The sequence below is a fragment of the Notolabrus celidotus genome, chromosome 8 (assembly GCF_009762535.1).
Source record: "Notolabrus celidotus isolate fNotCel1 chromosome 8, fNotCel1.pri, whole genome shotgun sequence".
NCBI lineage: Eukaryota > Metazoa > Chordata > Actinopteri > Labriformes > Labridae > Notolabrus > Notolabrus celidotus.
In genome coordinates, this window is record NC_048279.1 from 12,169,555 (window position 1) to 12,186,841 (window position 17,287).

The 17,287-nt window shown below is 41.9% G+C and overlaps 1 long non-coding RNA gene across 1 annotated transcript in view; it reads right to left on the bottom strand.

The window, feature by feature from the left end:
- Nucleotides 1–3,888: 3,888 nt before the first annotated feature.
- The window catches only part of LOC117817358, a 32,585-nt gene continuing 19,186 nt past the window's right edge, over nucleotides 3,889–17,287 (bottom strand). Inside the window, exons 2-4 of the long non-coding RNA XR_004632131.1 lie at nucleotides 5,130–5,232; nucleotides 4,809–4,844; nucleotides 3,889–4,719 (exon numbers count right to left, since the gene is read on the bottom strand). This is a non-coding gene — a long non-coding RNA (uncharacterized LOC117817358). The remainder of the gene's footprint in view (nucleotides 4,720–4,808; nucleotides 4,845–5,129; nucleotides 5,233–17,287) is intronic.

Genomic DNA, 17,287 nt, shown 5'->3' on the forward strand with positions numbered 1-17,287 from the left:
CCTTTGTGTCTTTTCTGCCATTGGTTGCCGGTGTTTAGCAGGCAACCAATGGCAATCCTTTAGTCAATCAGGTCCTTAATATTGGAAGTAGATGTGTTCTTTGTATGATTTGCAATGTTAACACTATGTCATTTCAGTGCCGAGTTCCAAATATTTACGCTACTTCACTATGCCAATGACTGCAGTTTGTGCAAAAACAGTGGTTATGAAACATACTACAGTACTATAGTGTATAAGTTGAAATTGAAATTTAGTGTTTAATCGTACGCTCTTCTACATCCAAGCTTTGCATTTACATCAAAAGTCACAAAACAGAAGTCCTGCTTCCCTTTATTGACTCTTCTGAGGATTGAATCAAAGAAGCCACTGAGCACAAGAGGGCCTGGTTGCAGAGGGTAGGACTAGCCTGCTGTGAGCCAGTCAAAGTTAGGTGCCGTGGTTTTGTAAGAGCAAAGCTATAGAACTCCTTGGAGTAAAAAGACTGCAGTACGGAAGAGCAACCAAGAACAGTCTGGAGGTTGTGGCTCCAGAGAGGGGTTCCGTGGTGCAGGGAGCCACTTGAACAGGAGGCAGGGACTGATCATCCCCAGCTGGGCCATACTGGCACGGGTACCTGATGAGTTAAAACCCCCAAATATCAATGACCTCGCGTTTGTCATTGAAGATGTGTCCAAGTACCGCCCAAACCAACTACTAGGAGTCCCTTGCTGCAGCAGAAATATTGTCATTCGTGGATGACCTGCATATGACATGCCAAAAGCATTTTCCTTTCTCCTTGTGTGATGCTGAGAAGCATAGGAAGTAGTTGTTGTTTTCTGTCTGTCTGTTTTGCTAATATTACGAGGCCCCAAGAGGTGCAAACATGACAGCAGAGATGGGAAGCTTGGGATTTAAGAACCCCATCACACCTTGTGTTGTAAAATCCCTATCACTCATATTTCAGTGAGGTGACTCTCCATGCACCTGCATAGATTTATCCTGATGTGTGCTTAAATCACTCACACAGTTCTCATCACTGAGTACATCACACAGAGTGTTGCATCAGATATGTCTCTCTATCAATCCTGAGATTGGAGCAGCGGTGTTATCTGTATTGTATATGTTAGTGTTATGTGTATGCAGACATGCACATGTGGAGATTCATGAGTGCATACATGACTGTATGTGTGCAAGCATCCATACAGCGCATACATTGGGCCATTCGGGGCTATGAGCAGGTAATTACTGCTCTGTGGTGAAACATCATTATTCACTCATCTGCCCACTAGCACCATCTGTCCTGCTGAGCACCATCTCATACACAATCAGCACCACACCAAGGACAACTCCACCCACACGCACACCATCCATCTCCTTGAGCACAGGCTTATAGGACAGTGCTCATCACTTCACCTTTCTCCCCATGTACCCTCCATCATTCTCCTTTTTTTTAACATATGCTGTGTCCTGCTGTCCTCATGTGACACTAGTTGGTGATTTTGTTGCTCATTAAGTAATTGAATTCAGGACTATTCTCACAGAGTTGTATACATCACTCTGTATTTCAAAAGGATAAGCCATATTTCATGTCTCAGTTTCACTTTATAGCGTGCATTAGATGAAAACAAACATCCTGGCTGCTGTTGGATGACTGTAAACAACTTCACAGGAACATAATGCGGTAAAAAGAGATGAGAAGGAATAGAGAAAATGGTGATAAAAGCAGACTGAAGCAGCAAAGCCGGTTACGACAGAGTGAGAGCTTGGACTTCAGGAGCAAAGAGGGCAGAAAGAGGAAAGCCACAACTCAAACTCTGCAGGATCCACTTGCATGTGTGAAAAATGCAATTAAAATCTTGAGATGACTAAATCTATCCTAATGATGTGCCTTATTATGAATGTCCATTACTCTCCACTTGCTCCCATGCTCTGGTGGAAAAAAAAGAACTTTAATAGCAATTTGCAGTAATGCACCACGCCATAATTCTGACTCTGTCTGCTGGCTGCATCGATGGCTCGCTGTAATTGCCGTTTTACTCATAGCTGATGGATTAGAACATAAAGTAACAAGAGAGGAACAATCATGTCAAGGAGATGGATGGATGGACTTACAGGAGTGAGTGTGTGTGTGTGTTCATGTCTGTGTGTCAGGGTATGGTAGGGGGTCGGATAAAGGCAGAAGGCATTGAGCTGCAGATTTGGATTGCTTCTGGGAATTTACTCAATTCCCTGACATCCCTCACCCGGAGTCAGCCTGATGTACAACGCAACAAACACACAGAGATACACCCATGTAGAGATACCAAGAACCCTCTCAGCTTTAAAAAGAAACCCTAACTCCAACAGGTTTCATAATTTTCTGATGAATCAAGTCATTTTTCAGAGCTGCTGTGGTGAGATAGATCAAGCAGATGACATTTTTCTAAAGTGTGCTTTATAGGAATTGGAGTGTCTCCCCCTCATCCTCCCTCAAAGCCTTGAACTAAAGGCTGGTTGGCAGCAGAGCTTTTAAGTTGCTTCCCTGTCAGATAAATTTGATTACCAAGGCCATCCTGCTTTGCTGTTTCTCCGAGGTCAGAAGTGGAAAAAACTGAAGAGGGAGAAAAAAAAAAGTCAATGCAGCCATGAAATGCCATGCATTCAAGCTTCAAGGCCTCATAAGCCACAATAGTCAGTATTTTTGAGCACAGCCGAGCTGCACATAGAGTTGATATTACAGCTATGCAGAGGCTAGTCATTAATAACTGCTATAGGTTATAAAACACTGTAGCAGTTTTTGAGAAATTACCCCGAAGCCTTAAGAAAATAGCAGTGACTCAATTAATATCTTTATTTTCAATGAGCTCTAAATATTCTGCTCTAAGAGAATGCAGCGCTCCAGTTGATTTCATGCAGTGCAGATGAATTCTTCCAGCTGAACGCTCTACAAGTTGTCTCGACTGAGTCTGTCGATCCCCACTTTGTCCAGACGCACCCAGACGATTAATGCTGCTTTAAAATCTACCGCTAGGTAAATAAATAAGGGGCCAGGGTAAATTAAAACTCTGATGCAATTACACCACCACTTCCAGTTAACCCCCTGGCAATTAACAAGCTGTCAGCTGGGATGGATAGGAGTGTGCATGGTAGCACAGGAATGTGTGTCTGCGAGCGTGTGCACGTTTGTGTGGGTGTGTGAGGATCCAGTTGGCCATATAACACCCCGCTGCTGATGCAAACTCAATACGGTTAATTAAAATTCTCAGAAACTCTATCAGCATGCTGAGAGAAAGCTGCAGGGTGCCGCTACAAGTGAAAAGTGCTTTTTTTTTCTAGAAAGGTCAAGGGTTGTGAGTTTAACAATGTTGATACATAAAATAGAAAACCCGACAGCAGTGTGATAGGAATACACTTTGACAAAAGGTGTGCTTTGGAATGACATGAAAAGATTGAATTGAAAAGATAAAGAAACAATCATGAGTGCAGATTCCACCAAAGCCAAGGATGAGTGAGAATCATAAAACAGCGCTGATGCTCCAGCAATAGTCGTTTTCAATACATCAAAGGCTGCTGCTATTTGGCTAGAACTGCGAGCCAGCAGAGAGAATGAGCTAAGAAAGAGTGAAATAAAGAGAGGAGGAGAATAGGAGCAAGGTCTTGGCTTGGTTTCAGACTCCCAGCAGTTTGTGTGTCCGTGCGTGTGTGCGTGTTTGTGTGTGAGTGTGTGTGTATACACCCATCCCTAGGGCCTAGCTTTAAGGACCCATTAAAAGCCAGATACGAGCCAGGCTGACCTCCTTGCTCTCCTAACGATTTTTGATGCCAGTGGAAAAAGCAAAACATATCATCCCCCCTTTCAGCCATATTGCTATCATAGCACTTTAATGAAAAAGAATGCAGGGTTCTGTCCCAAAGGTGCCAAATAGATAGAAAGAAAGGTTAGAGTCTCCAGTTTAGAGGGAATTAGAGGAAGGCAGAGGCTCACGGGGCACAGATGATGACATAGGACAACATCAGCTTCCTTAGGGAAGCGCTAGACAATATTTGACCTCTTCAGGCCAGAGTTAAACACTGTCCAAACCAATGTCAAATGCCATTTGACACAAGGACGCACTGGGCTTGAACACACATTCACACCTAATCAATCTTTAGTACAGCTATGAAAGATCAACTAAGAATCATGTGCAAGAGTGAGCTCTCTCCTGCACAGAAAGTGGGTACACATAAAAAGTATGTCCTGCGTTTTAATGTGCACGCAGAAGTGTAAAACTACACACATACACACACAAGCGCAAATTTTCTGAACTCAGTCTCCCGTCCAATCAAAGCAAAGCTAATTACTGTGTTTCACTTGTGTTATTTCAGCGTGGAAGTAGCTCGCCTGTTGATGGCGTCTAGGCTTAAATTACTGCTTTAATTACTGATGCTAATGTTTTCCCTGCTATTAAACATTTATGCAAAGTGGCATCCGGAGATGTTCAATCCTTATCTTCAGCGATCCCCAGAGGCTGAGGGGCTGGAGGGGAGTGGAGGGGAGGCCAGGGATTGAGGTGGGAAAGTGCCATCGCTGCAGTTCAGCGGAGATTCGTAGTAAAACACCAACATTGGCCTTTGGCTCCAGGCCCAGGGAGAGAAACATGACTTTACTGCTGCTGGAAGAAGTGTGCACCCTCGCAAGCATATATATTTCCTCTGAGGTACCGAGGGAATAAGACACACGGGGTGGGGAGAGCAGAAAGGTTCTGTGGGGTTTGGCTTCAGCTGAGGGCAGCAAGATAAAGGGCATAGAGAAAAACGTGAGGTGGGAGGTGGAGTATCAGACAAGGAAGAGGAAATGGAGTAGTACTTACTGTAGATTATGTTGGTGGGGAGAAGTCATGGGGAGACTGAGGAGAGGAAAGAGGAGCGCAGGAATAAAATCAGAGCGCACCATAACAACAGTAGCTTATTATTTAGGAGAATAGCAAATGCTAATCAGAGTTTTACAGACAAGTTTGTCATGGCCTGAGGTCTCCCCTGGTGATACTGTGGCTAAGTCAATAACTCTGGGATTCAATTACTGTCCCCTAAACTCATCCTCATCCCTCTTTCTCTTTGTCTCTGCATAAGGATTTGAGACAATTAATTTATCCGGGTGACATTTTAGCTCAACCAGCAACAAAGGGAACTACCTTCATGGAGTGCAGTGCTAAGTTTGACAGACTTGATGAATCCATGCAGACACTTCAATTTTCTGGATATTTGGTTCTCGACATATTTATTTCGTATTCATTCCTGTGAAAACAAAACACAAGAGTAGCCAATGTTGTGTCGTTGTGAATAAAATATGAGAACTCCCCTGGACAAACTACTTGCAGGGATATCTGAACAAAACAGACGACATGAAACGCTAAGAAAAACATGAAATGCTGTGAATTCAACAGTGTCCTCACAATAACCTTCCAATTGTTTCATTGTATTTGGCTCAAATGCAGAGCGATTCAAATTGTTATTCAAAGTTCATGTCGATGGTCTCTTTGGTCCATACGTGTTTATGATGCAGATTTCTCTTTGCTGTCAAAAAGTGTACTGCATGATGATCAGCATTTAGAACATTGTTTTTAAACTGAGTATACACAGTTGATACATTAAAAAACAGACAAAACAAACACGTTTCATATACAGTATGTGAACAGCTTAGCAGAGGATATGCACCCGGTGTCACAATAGAGTCACTGCAGTCTCATCCACCATACTGCCTTTTATTTAAGCAGATTTTCATCTGTTTTGCTGAAATGGCCATGCTGCAGGGTAATTTTCACCCAGTCTGGGTGGAAGTTTGTGTCCTGGTGGGATGGTTTTCTCGCCCAGGGGAATCCAATGTAATATCTCAACACCATAAGGTCAACGGTTTTAACAGCAGCTTTCATATGGCTGCGGTGTCAGGGGTGTAATGATAAATGTTAGCATGCTTGCAAGTTTGGCTAACATGCTAAATATAATAATTTAACTTTTTTGGCAATTTTTGTATGTGAGCATGTTACAATGCCAACACTGAAGCATCTACCTTAGGGTTGGTAGTCACGGAAAACTAGCATGAATTTGAATGTAGCATGTCCTCAGGACTCCGGCTAATCCCTCCCCTAATCCGCTAATCCCCTCGGAGCTCCTCTAAAACGACGCCCCCGCTCACAAGCGCCACTGATTCGCGACCATATGATCGTGACTGATTCAAAACCTGTCCCCAGCTCATCGTTTGTGTTTTTCACTATGTCAACTCATGTCTCAGTCAGCGGTAAGAAAACACCAAAACATTATCATAGTGAAAGTTAAAAACACAAACAAACATGAAATGTACGCGCAGGAGGCGGGGAGAACGGCAGGACGGATTTGATTGGTTTCATAATTTGGCTCCTGATGGCAGGGACTGATTGGTGTTTACTCCGTCTGTAGATAGCAGCTTTTTTCACTCTTTTTTAGGAACACATTATTTATTGATTGCCATCGGGACATAAAGATCCTTTTAACCAGTATAACAAAAAGTGTATCTAAATCTGACTCCCAACCCTAGCTTTAAAGTCGGGTTGATTCCTGTCTAGAAAGGGGTCTTTCATAAGTCAGGTTCAAAAGCTAAGCAAGACTTACCCTGTTCTAGCCTGAGTTTTACTGCTGTATGATTTTTAAAGTAAGTTCTGTGTAATGGGTTCATTTTGTATTGTTGCATTCACCACTTTAATTCAAAAAACAATTGTCACCACTCCAGGACTAAATTTAAAGTATTTGGATTTTTCAAAGTGAATTTCATGATGTCATCAGTTGGATAATGTTGTTGTCTTTATATATGAGATTGCAACCAGAAACATTCAGTACAAAGATTGACAGCATTTGATGTTGGCGTTAACACATTTTTATAATTTATACCAGCTTTTGTGTTTCAATCATTTGTACCAGAAGCAACACACTTTGCTTCCACAGAACAAATATATAACGACACTGAAGATAAATACATGCTGTAGCTGTGCTTTGCTCCGTTTTTTATTGATACGCATGGCCAAGAACCGCAAAAGTATCAGTGTGTTGCCTTCCAGAAGTAAGAACACACTACTACATGAAGCCCTGAAGATCAAATATGAGTGAGATTTACAACTGGATTACCCTTTCTTTGTGTCAGAAGTATTCAAATATCTCACTTTGATCAAAGGGCTTTAAGAGTCTGCTCTATAAAACGAAGAGATGAGAGAGGAGAGGAGACAGAAGGGAAATAACAGAGGGAACTAGTGTGTCTGGTGAGTGCTGAGTTTAGCTTGAGGCTGAGCTGAACACAGACAGGATAAGTGCACACATGGTAAGCAAAGCTGTCGCTAGCTAGCTTACAGCTAACATCTGTCCAGTTGATACACCTGCTGTACTGGGCGAATGAACACAGACTGCACAAACGGGCCATCAGTCAAATGTCTGAACACACTTTATCTTGTTTTATTTCGGGCTCCGTTTTTTTAATGGGTGACATTTCATTTTTAGAATTTGAATTAACAGATTTGATGGACGTGTGTACAAAAACTGTCACAGGGAGCATTGCCTCAGGGATCACATACTATCTTTGCAGGTTTGTTAGCTTATGTTGTGCTATACTATGGACTACTTAACTTCATCCAACTCTTTTCAAGTTTCTTAGCATTATTTGCTAGCCACATTCTTATGCATCACAATAAATCAGTTGCATTAAATTCAAAGCTACCACAGTTTTCTGCAACAGTATATCTAGCAGGTTACATTTTTACATGTATTGTTTGCCTCAATGTGGAGTCTTATAATTAACCATAGTATTCAGGATGTTACCACAATTAGCAGGCTAGCCCAGTAATTATCAAATCATTTAAATGTATTCTTTTGAGTAGTGTTTTATTCCAGGCACAGAAGCTGGTTACTCACTAAGATATCCTTTAAATTCTTCAATTATTCTGTCCCTCGCCTCTCTGAACATGAACTTCTGTGTTTTTCCTTCTCTGGCCAGAGAGCTGGATTCCCTGAATCTCAATTATTGATTTTATTGTCAAATAGGAATGCAAGTTTCACTGTTTTGAACGCATCCTTTATCTCTCTGCATGTGTATCTTAGCTTCCAGTAATCACAAATGTCCACTGTGGTATCTAGATATTAGAATTCCACTCTATGTTTGTGTTTGTGTATCCACTGAAAGGCTATTTCAGACCCAGCAAAAAAAACCAGAGGATTGTGCTGACAGAAAGGAAAACTGTTTTATGTTGGACTGGAACAAAGTTTGTTTCCACAAGCTAGCCCCGGGAAGTGCTGAGTACAGGAGAAGAAGAAGAGAAGAAGAAGAAGCCTCTCTATGCAGCCTAAAGCATGAATAGCCACTGTCCTACCTGCCCATGTCTCTCCCTGCTTCCCAAGCTGATGCATGTGGTGTCACAGCAAGTCACGACAAGGGAATCCAGTCTAGTCCGGTACACTCTTGTCCTGTGTGGCTTACAAAGGATCCCCAATGTGCTCAGCCCTGCAGAGCTTAGAAACAGACATATATCTTGCTCTCTCGTGCTGTTTCACTTGTGTTAGGTCAGGACAAAATGTGTTTGCATCAGAGAAGAGAAGTGGAATTTTGATTCTGACCAAGAATTGATGTTTTGTAGAGTCATTTTTCTGCATTGTGCTGCTTTCATGAATAGACGTGTGTGTTTATGTGGACAGACAGTACACTCAAGTGTGGTTGCACAAAGATGGTACTTTATCATTCCTTTCAAATACATTACATTTATCTGACTTGTATCTTGTATCTCTTGTGCTGCTGTTTCTCCATTAATTAACACCCTCAGGTATGACTCAATATAAGTGTCCTGGGATTCTGCATTTTACCCCACCTTTGTATCATGTGGTATCATAAAGTGACCGGTAAGCCTCTGCAGTGCTCAGTTAACCACTTCTCAGTCTGTGTAGTCTGTGCAGACACTCCAGCCCGGTCATTTGAGATGAAAGGTGCAGAGAGTGAAAGAAATAACTTCCTCCAGTGCTACATGATCGGAATATTTCTGTCCCTTGCTGTCAACTGATTCTGAGCCAGCCAATGAGGTTGCTTTATAATGAATCTATTAGCATCTTTGAGCTGTAAAGGTTAGACTTTCTTTTGTCCGTGGCTCTCCTACTTACTATGCACATAGTAAACTTGACTTAGCCCCAAGTTAGAGAATGCTCCACTATGAGTAGATATTCTGTGTGATATCAAGGCTGTGCATAGAATGAAAGGGGAATATTGAGTGTTTCTTAAGGAATATAGAAAGTTAGTTTGCAAAATAATTATTCAGAAAGGCCTCTGTGAATCGCTCTCTTCTAAATCCCACCACTGATACTCATTTCCTCTCAGTTCCAAACTTATAGACACCAACACACAACACATACGCAACTGTGTTTGTATTTACTCTATACTACCGAGCACAGCTCTTTGATTTATTCCCCAGAGTTGTGTTTTCAGAGAGAGTGGAGTCAGCCACTCAGGAGGGCTCAAAAGTTCACCAAAACATCCCCAAATAAAGGAGCTCAAGTCTGGGAAAACAGCTTAAGTACAAACAAGATAACAAAGACACCACACTTGCAAGCAAACAGAGTTGAGCCTGAACAGAGGGAATACAGTGAGAAATTGGTTTCAAATTTCACTATAGGCATTGTTCTGTTGGAGAATGAGCCGTATCTCTGGACAAATCTTACACACAATGTTCGTCAAGATGTGCCAGATCTGTTTTAGACGGCATTTCAGCTCAGTGCTCCCACCCACATGCCTATACCATCTTTGCTACAAAGCCCACAGGAGAGGTTTGGAGAGAGTTAGATCTGTTATCCCCCCCCTGCGCCTCCCCATGTAGAAGTTATAAAACTGACCTTAAGTAATGATCTCTGGCAGTCCCAGGTAAATGTCACCAGGGAAGTGGACTTCCTTTTTAGTGAAAGCTGGATCCATATGTGCGTCAAATGTCAGGGAAGGTACAAAGTGGGTTTATATCAATGTGTGTGCATGTGTGTGCACACGTGTGTTTGCACACTGTCAGACGGTGACCTCTTGCAGCCCCGAGGAGAAAGTGCATCCTCAGCAGAACCGCAAGAAACGCGTTAGAAGCCGAGTCCGCAGAATGCTCACAGTTTACACACAAGATTTAGAGCATTAAATAACACATAACACACACACACACACACAGACAGATGTACACGGGCCCGCCAAAGTGCACGCACAATACACACGGATACCGCTGAGGTGGGCAGGGGGGGGCTGTGTTTTACACTTTCTCAGCAACATTTATCTCTGCTTTATTTCAGGTGATAAAGCCCCCTGATATAACTCAAAAGGGGCAGACAGTAGGACAGCATGTAAATGTAGCCATGAAAATGAAAACTGGGCTTCTGCAGAATTTCAACTGCCCCCAAAAGGATCAACGTACTCTGCTGCAAGGAGATATATAACCACTGCTCTCTCTACTCAGCCTCTGCCAGCATGCCTATGCAAAATGCATGCAAATGGGCACAGTTATTGGAGGCTCTTAAAATAGGGTGCTAATTGAGTATTAACACTTTGAACGACTGTTGTTGACTCATCGTTTTGACTTTGATTATGGTTAAATGTAATGATGCATATTTATGTGGAATCATCAAATATTCTCCTCCAGAATTTGCCCCTTGGTTCAAGATGTTTTAATGCAAATTCCCTCTTAAAAGGCTTACTTGTGCTGTCTCTGCAGGACAATAAAGGTCTCAGATTCTAGGCATGGAACAACATGACTGATTCTGGACCACCGCCATCTGCATGCAGGTGTCTGGAGGACTCAGTGTTTGTTTCCTGCAGCATATGTCGCTTTGCTAACTGCAAAATGTAAAATCATGGAGCGGATGAGCTCATAAAATCCCGCTCCCACAGGTGTTCTATAAAGTTGTTGTCGCAGAGGCTGAGTGTTTTATCCAGGGAGGTAACCTTCCATCAAGACACTAACAGTCCCGCTGAGATTCACAAGGACGAGGGGGTCACAAGAGGAGCCAATAAAGTTTGTCTTATTTTCAGGTGAATGCACAAATAAAACTCTCCCAGGCTGCATAGATTTAGTGATTAGATGTGGTCATGACCTGTGTGTTTACACCTTTAAAAAATGGTTCTTGTCTGTGATTGGTTATAGGCTCTTATTTTAAACTACCCAATTATCTAGTCTGATTATGAGGGCTTTTGTTATATATCTGCCTTTCACTGTAACCTCTAGCTACAGGATTTACTATATCAACTACTCAGTCACATGATGACCCAGCCCTATAAAGCCAATGAAGCCTGGTTAATGCACAGGGCAGCAGGAGATCTCACGAACAGAATCTGTCTCCTTAGTCTAAGCTCATGGCTGACCACATAATGAGAGAAGGATGAGGCTGCAAGGACAGTTTAACAACAGGAGGCAGCTCTGTCATGTTTATGGTGACCATGTGACACCACAAGTTTTATTGAGATTAATTATACAGCATCAGTCACAGTTATACTGAGAAGAAATAAACGTGACACTCACCTTAAATCCTGATTTTAATTAAAGTATGGAGAGCGACTGTAGACAAAAGGGTAAGGAGGTGTCAGTTAGGTTTTTACCTGTGCCTGGTTGTAATACAGTATTCCCACCAGACGGTGGCTATAGAGCATCTTAAAGCTACTTGCTAACCGCATTAAACAGACGCTGTCAGTGCCCGCTACTCGCAGCATCTGGCCCTGCTGCTGGTTAACACGACTGCCACACAAACGGGGAGGGGGGGATTATTCGAATAATCATAGAAAAGATGCCAATGAAAAATTGAATAGTAATTTGGTATGAAATGCCCATCCCTAGTGTTTTCACTTAGGCTCAACCTGACTTACCAGGGGGAGAGGAAAATGGTCGGGTAAAGGTGAGAAAATTCATCCATTAGCGTTCACACATGCAGCTCACCCTGAAATTAGGAAACACAAAAAAATTCGGAAATTTTCCAATCAGAGCGACTCTCCTGAAACACAAGAGGTCTGTTGTCAAGGTTCCTGCACATGGTCTAATTGACCTTTTTTTTCACAAGAACAGACAATGTGCAAGGTCTTTTACAAGGTCACGCGACTCTGATAGAAGGAGCAAAAAAGAAAACTTGACCAAGAGGAGTGTTTCCTGCATGCAAGCTGGGAAACATTATGTCTGCTCAGAATTCAAAGGCAAGCCTTTGGTGTGCTTGAAACAGACTCAACAGCGAATATCTTACAGAGACTAAACGCACTAAAAAGTATGAATTCATAAAAATGTTGGTATAAACATTTTGGATTTCTGGTGTGTCTTTTTATCTGAAATTACTATATGTATTTAATTAGCTTTTGGAGAGCTTATTTATGATGTATCACTAAATACATCTGAAAAAAAGAGAGAAATATGAGTAAAAGACACTCAGCTCTGGTAAATAGTCTGTTCTTTGTATTGAAGAAGTAGCTCAAACTGGCTGTAATTGCTTCTGTGCTAAGCTAATTAACTTCCACATGATGATGTCAATTGGCGTTTAAAGAATACAAAGGAAGGTATGATAATCTTTGATGAAATCTACACGTTAGTTCCTGTCATTAAAATAAAGGTGACTGGAGTTGGCATATTGGCAGAACATTTTGCAGCTATGTAGTAGTGAGGGAGACATCTAGGACACCCATCATTGGTGTAAACAGTTAGTGTTTGCTAGCCCACTTCTTGTGCAGTCCAAAATTAGCCCAAATACAGCTGGTAGATAAGCATTTGTTGTTGGTCAATATGCATTTTGTACTCTTGTTCTTACTGGCACAAAATGAGCCTCAGAGCCCATGGTAATGTTTTAAATAGTTTTTGATAATAACGGGGGCTGCGACGCAGAGGAATAAACCCAAGCTTTTGCTTTATAGGCGGAACTTGGTAATAAAATGAATTCATCATTGGTTTCAGTCTTCTAATAGGATTGGCCAATAACAAAATAAATATTGCTTTATCCTTTAAATGGGCTCTTTGTCCATTGTCATTGCACTTAAAGTTTGCATTCAAAGTTCAAATTAATAAACAAAGATGTCCTTGGTTCACTTTGAGAGGGATGCCGTTAAACCATTCAATTACCAAACACTAAAGTTTTTATGTTTCTGTTTGTATGATATGAAAATAGACCTCAATAAATGGACAAATTCTGAGCGGGAGGGATCCATCTCCTGCAGAAAACGGCCTCGTATCCTTTAATTCATCCGTCACGCTAATTGTCCACCAAGACAGCCAGGAGCGTAATGCATCAAACAATGTTGTCTCGGCGAAACATTAGTTTGGCAAGTCCAACAGAGAAGGCAAAATAAAAGTCACAATTTACACTGATAGCAATATCAATTGTGCCCTTCCCAAATTTTAAAGCTCATTTGCTGGAGATTACAGTCGTTGTGCATGTTGTTTTATCATCGGGCTGTTGGAGGAGTATCAAGAAGAAAAGGGAAAACAACAACTACAGGACAAAGCTAATTTATTATTGTCTCCAAACAAATGTGTTTGCGAGCAAATGAGTTAAGCTACAAAGAAGATAAAAGCTTCCCTTTATTTTGAAGGTGGCCATTATATCAAGAAAAAACTTGCATCAATTTTCACCAACCAGAAAAAAAAGGAAGTACCAAAATGAGATGTTTTGTTTCACACGGATGTCGAGTCCTCCATCCAAGAGCTACTTTAGCATCTGCATTGTCACACACAGCACAGACAAATGCACATGTGCACACAAACACTCACACACACAAATTGCACCTAGAAAATTACATCACTTCCCTGCCGTTGTCTGAAAATTACATCTGTCGCTCACCATTCCACCAATCACTCCCCAGGTCTCCTTTTTTTTCTTCTCCTCTCTCCCTCTCTCTCAGCTTCCCCACTATTTTTAGGTTTTTCCCTCCACTTTAACTCGGCCCTAAATTGCCGGGCCTGAATTGCCCTATGAACAGCGTGGGGTGGACAGGCCGGCAGGAGGTGTGTGTGAATGCGTGAGTCTCGGTGTTATCACCATCTCTTTTCATTTTCCTCTCCAAGTGGTGCTGTCAGGAGCCAAACAAGATATCACTCTCCACTGCCCCCCGACAGGGAGTCACAACACAACATCAAGGAAATGGAATAAAAGAATAAAGACAAAGGTAAACAAAATGGTTGCCTTTCAGACTCTGGCACATCGCCCAAACCAGACTAATCCCAGGATTCTCTTTGTTCCTTAATCCCATCAGCTACTGGAGCCCTGCGTGGCTCTCTGGGTGCAGATAATGGCACCGTGCTGTGTGTCTTGATGAAGTTCAGGACCTTATTAAAGAGAATGTGTAAATGCTGCACACTAGCAAGGGAAAACTGCCCCTAGTATGACAGTGTAGAGGTTTAACCTTTCTCCACATGATTCTGTAATCACATTTTTACAAACAAACTACAAACTCTTCCTCTTAGCTAGGTTTTACTTTGCGTCTCTAAATGTTTTGCTTAGCTGATATGTCCCATTTTATGTTTCAAGGTAACTTTCTAAATATGAAACCTCTGACTTTTTACAGTCAAGGTAAATTTTTATTGCCCAAATAAACCAGCCGGTCAAGGAGAGATGTGACCATCACGCTGCCAACTCCATGAATCAGTGTGCTCAGTCTTCGTTTCACGCTGTAATAGCAGCATCACACGACACAAACAGCCACAGGCATTAAAGGCACCGCTGACTAGTGTTTTAATAACTCCATCAACTGTAAATCTAAAGCCACCTACAGAGCTGCGCTTCTCCAATTATAAAACATCTCATTCACTGTAGTGTATCAGGGTAGAAAGCTGGGTCATAAAAGTGTGTGATTTAAGCTGATTGCTGCAGCTGTCAAGGTTGTGAGAATCTGGGCTCGTAACAGCCTCCATTCAGCTACAGGGAAGGCTAAATGAGGGCACAATGATGCACAAGCTTATTCACAGAACGAGGCTTCTCTCACTTGGGAGCTAAAAAGGGGAAAGTGCAGTTAGAGTGAACAAGAGCTGTCCTCACAAAGAACGTTGTTCATGCATTGATTTGATAAAGAACTGCATACAATGGCAAGATGCTGCATTTAAAGACCTTCCAGCTGCAGATAGACGCTGCTGTAAAGTATTCCATTCTTCTTTCCATGTTGTTTTGAATGCTGTAAGTAGATCATGATATGCTATAAGGGCGGCAGTGTCTGCATGTTTATTTTAGTAACAGTGGTTTTGGATTCATCCAAATATCACCAGGAGATTAAAACATCAGAAGCTTTCTGGTGCCACAAACAGCTTGAGAGGTGACATTTCATGCTCAGAGTAAATAACAACATGTCTGAAATCAGCAACACTATTGACTAATGTTTCTGGCTTGGCAACTCATGCACCATTTGCAGATGAGCAACTGGTCTCTGTGCAACATTCCTAGAACAGTAAAAGCCATTGAACAGGCTCTTCTGCTCCACTCTGTGTTTATAGGTACACAAATAGTCTGGCACTGCTGGATCACATCAAATTCTGGGACATTTGTGGCGACCTCGAAAGGATTCTGATCATGTATCTAGATATAAAGTCCTTTCGCCCAGGACAAGTTACAAAATTGCAGGCAGGCACACACCCAGACACACGCACACACACACTCAAAGGTGTGTAAACTATCCGAAGAAGCATACATCTCTGTAACTCAGCATACAGAGGTTACCTTAGGGGCAACCTGCTCATTACTCCAAGTGTTGTTAGCCAAAGTACTCACGCACCAATTCATCAGCACAGACCAATTTGTCAGAGCCACTCACTTCTGCTTGTTAGCACCGTACTTCAAGTCTGAGAGTTTGCTAACTCCAGCCAGCGTGGTTTACTAGTGTGTGTGTGTGTGTGTGTGTGTGTGTGTGTGTGTGTGTGTGTGTGTGTGTGTGTGTGTGTGTGTGTGTGTGTGTGTGTGTGTGTGTGTGTGTGTGTGTGTAAGAAGGTGAATGTGCTTGCAATCTATGAGTAAATTCATAACCAGTGGGCCTGTGGGTCCACTTTACATCTGCAGCTTGTTCTTTTTTACATGTGTAACTCTGTCTGTCTCCGCCAGAGGATTCCTAGCAGCCTACCATTGGGACTTTGTTGGGAGTGTGGCCTTGAGTGGCTACCTCATAATCCTTAACAATGAGGGACTATGTGCCTGAAGGGAGGCAAGTCTTAAAGGTACAATGTGTAGAAATGGGAATATTTAGCACTATCTTGCAGTCAGATTCTAGATTGAGACAGTTCCCTGCTCACCCCTCTCGTCGGTGAAGCGACGGTGGCCTTCGAGAACATGAAGCTCCTGTGATGCATGATATGTACGGTTCTCCATTTGTTATATTTTAACCATAAAATAGAGTCTATCGATACCAATTATTTTGCGCACAACCATCACTCTCTTTTTCGTCTTCTTTCAACTGATGCATTTCACATGGCTAATCACTAAATATGACAACACAAGATTGTGACCTCTGTGGAAGAAGCCCCACTGCTATGTAGACATAAAAGGCTCACGTAAGTTAAACAAAGCAAAATGATTTAGAAATTCAGATGATTTAACACTTATTTGAATTTTATATTCCATCCCTTATATGTCTGTTCTGCTAAATGCTGCTAAATACTGGACACTGTACTTTAAAGTTGAAACCAACTTATTGGGCCTTTGCAACCATTGACTGTATAAAAAGATGAACCATATTATATCTCCCCATAAGTGAAGCAGTGTCTTTAAATGCTCATTTGTTACCTACAGTAAGTGTTTATTTGATGCTATGCTGTGCAGACTCTGACTCTGAAAATGTCACCAGTGCATTATGTCAACGCCTGTTGCAGGAGGGTATTGGCTTTACTTTGGTGCAATGGAAGAAAGCAGAGACAAGTCCTCCATATATATATATTCAATAGGTTGTTACATGTAGTTATTACCCGGCTTTCTTACTGATCCTCTGGTTGTGTAAGATGCTTGATTCGGATTGGTCAAAACCCCTTGACAACTCATTGACAAAGGTTGATAACTTTCACCAATATGAGCAATGCCAGAGGCAAACTGATCACACCTCATGTCAAATCAATCCGCGGACAATAGTTCCGGCACATTTTGCTTCTGCTTGTTGATACCATTAACAGTACGGTGAGGTAAAACCCTTAGTTTCCGTTCGCATCAGGGGTCTTGTCTCACCCTGTCGGGATTATATTTCCCATAACTACCTGCTAACCATCCATTATCCCTTACTTATCAGGTTTTGTGATATGTTCTTTTTTGGTGCTTTTCACTGTGACTTTTGATGATACATTCAGAGAATGAATGGCTAAAATGTATTACTTGCCCCTCATTATAC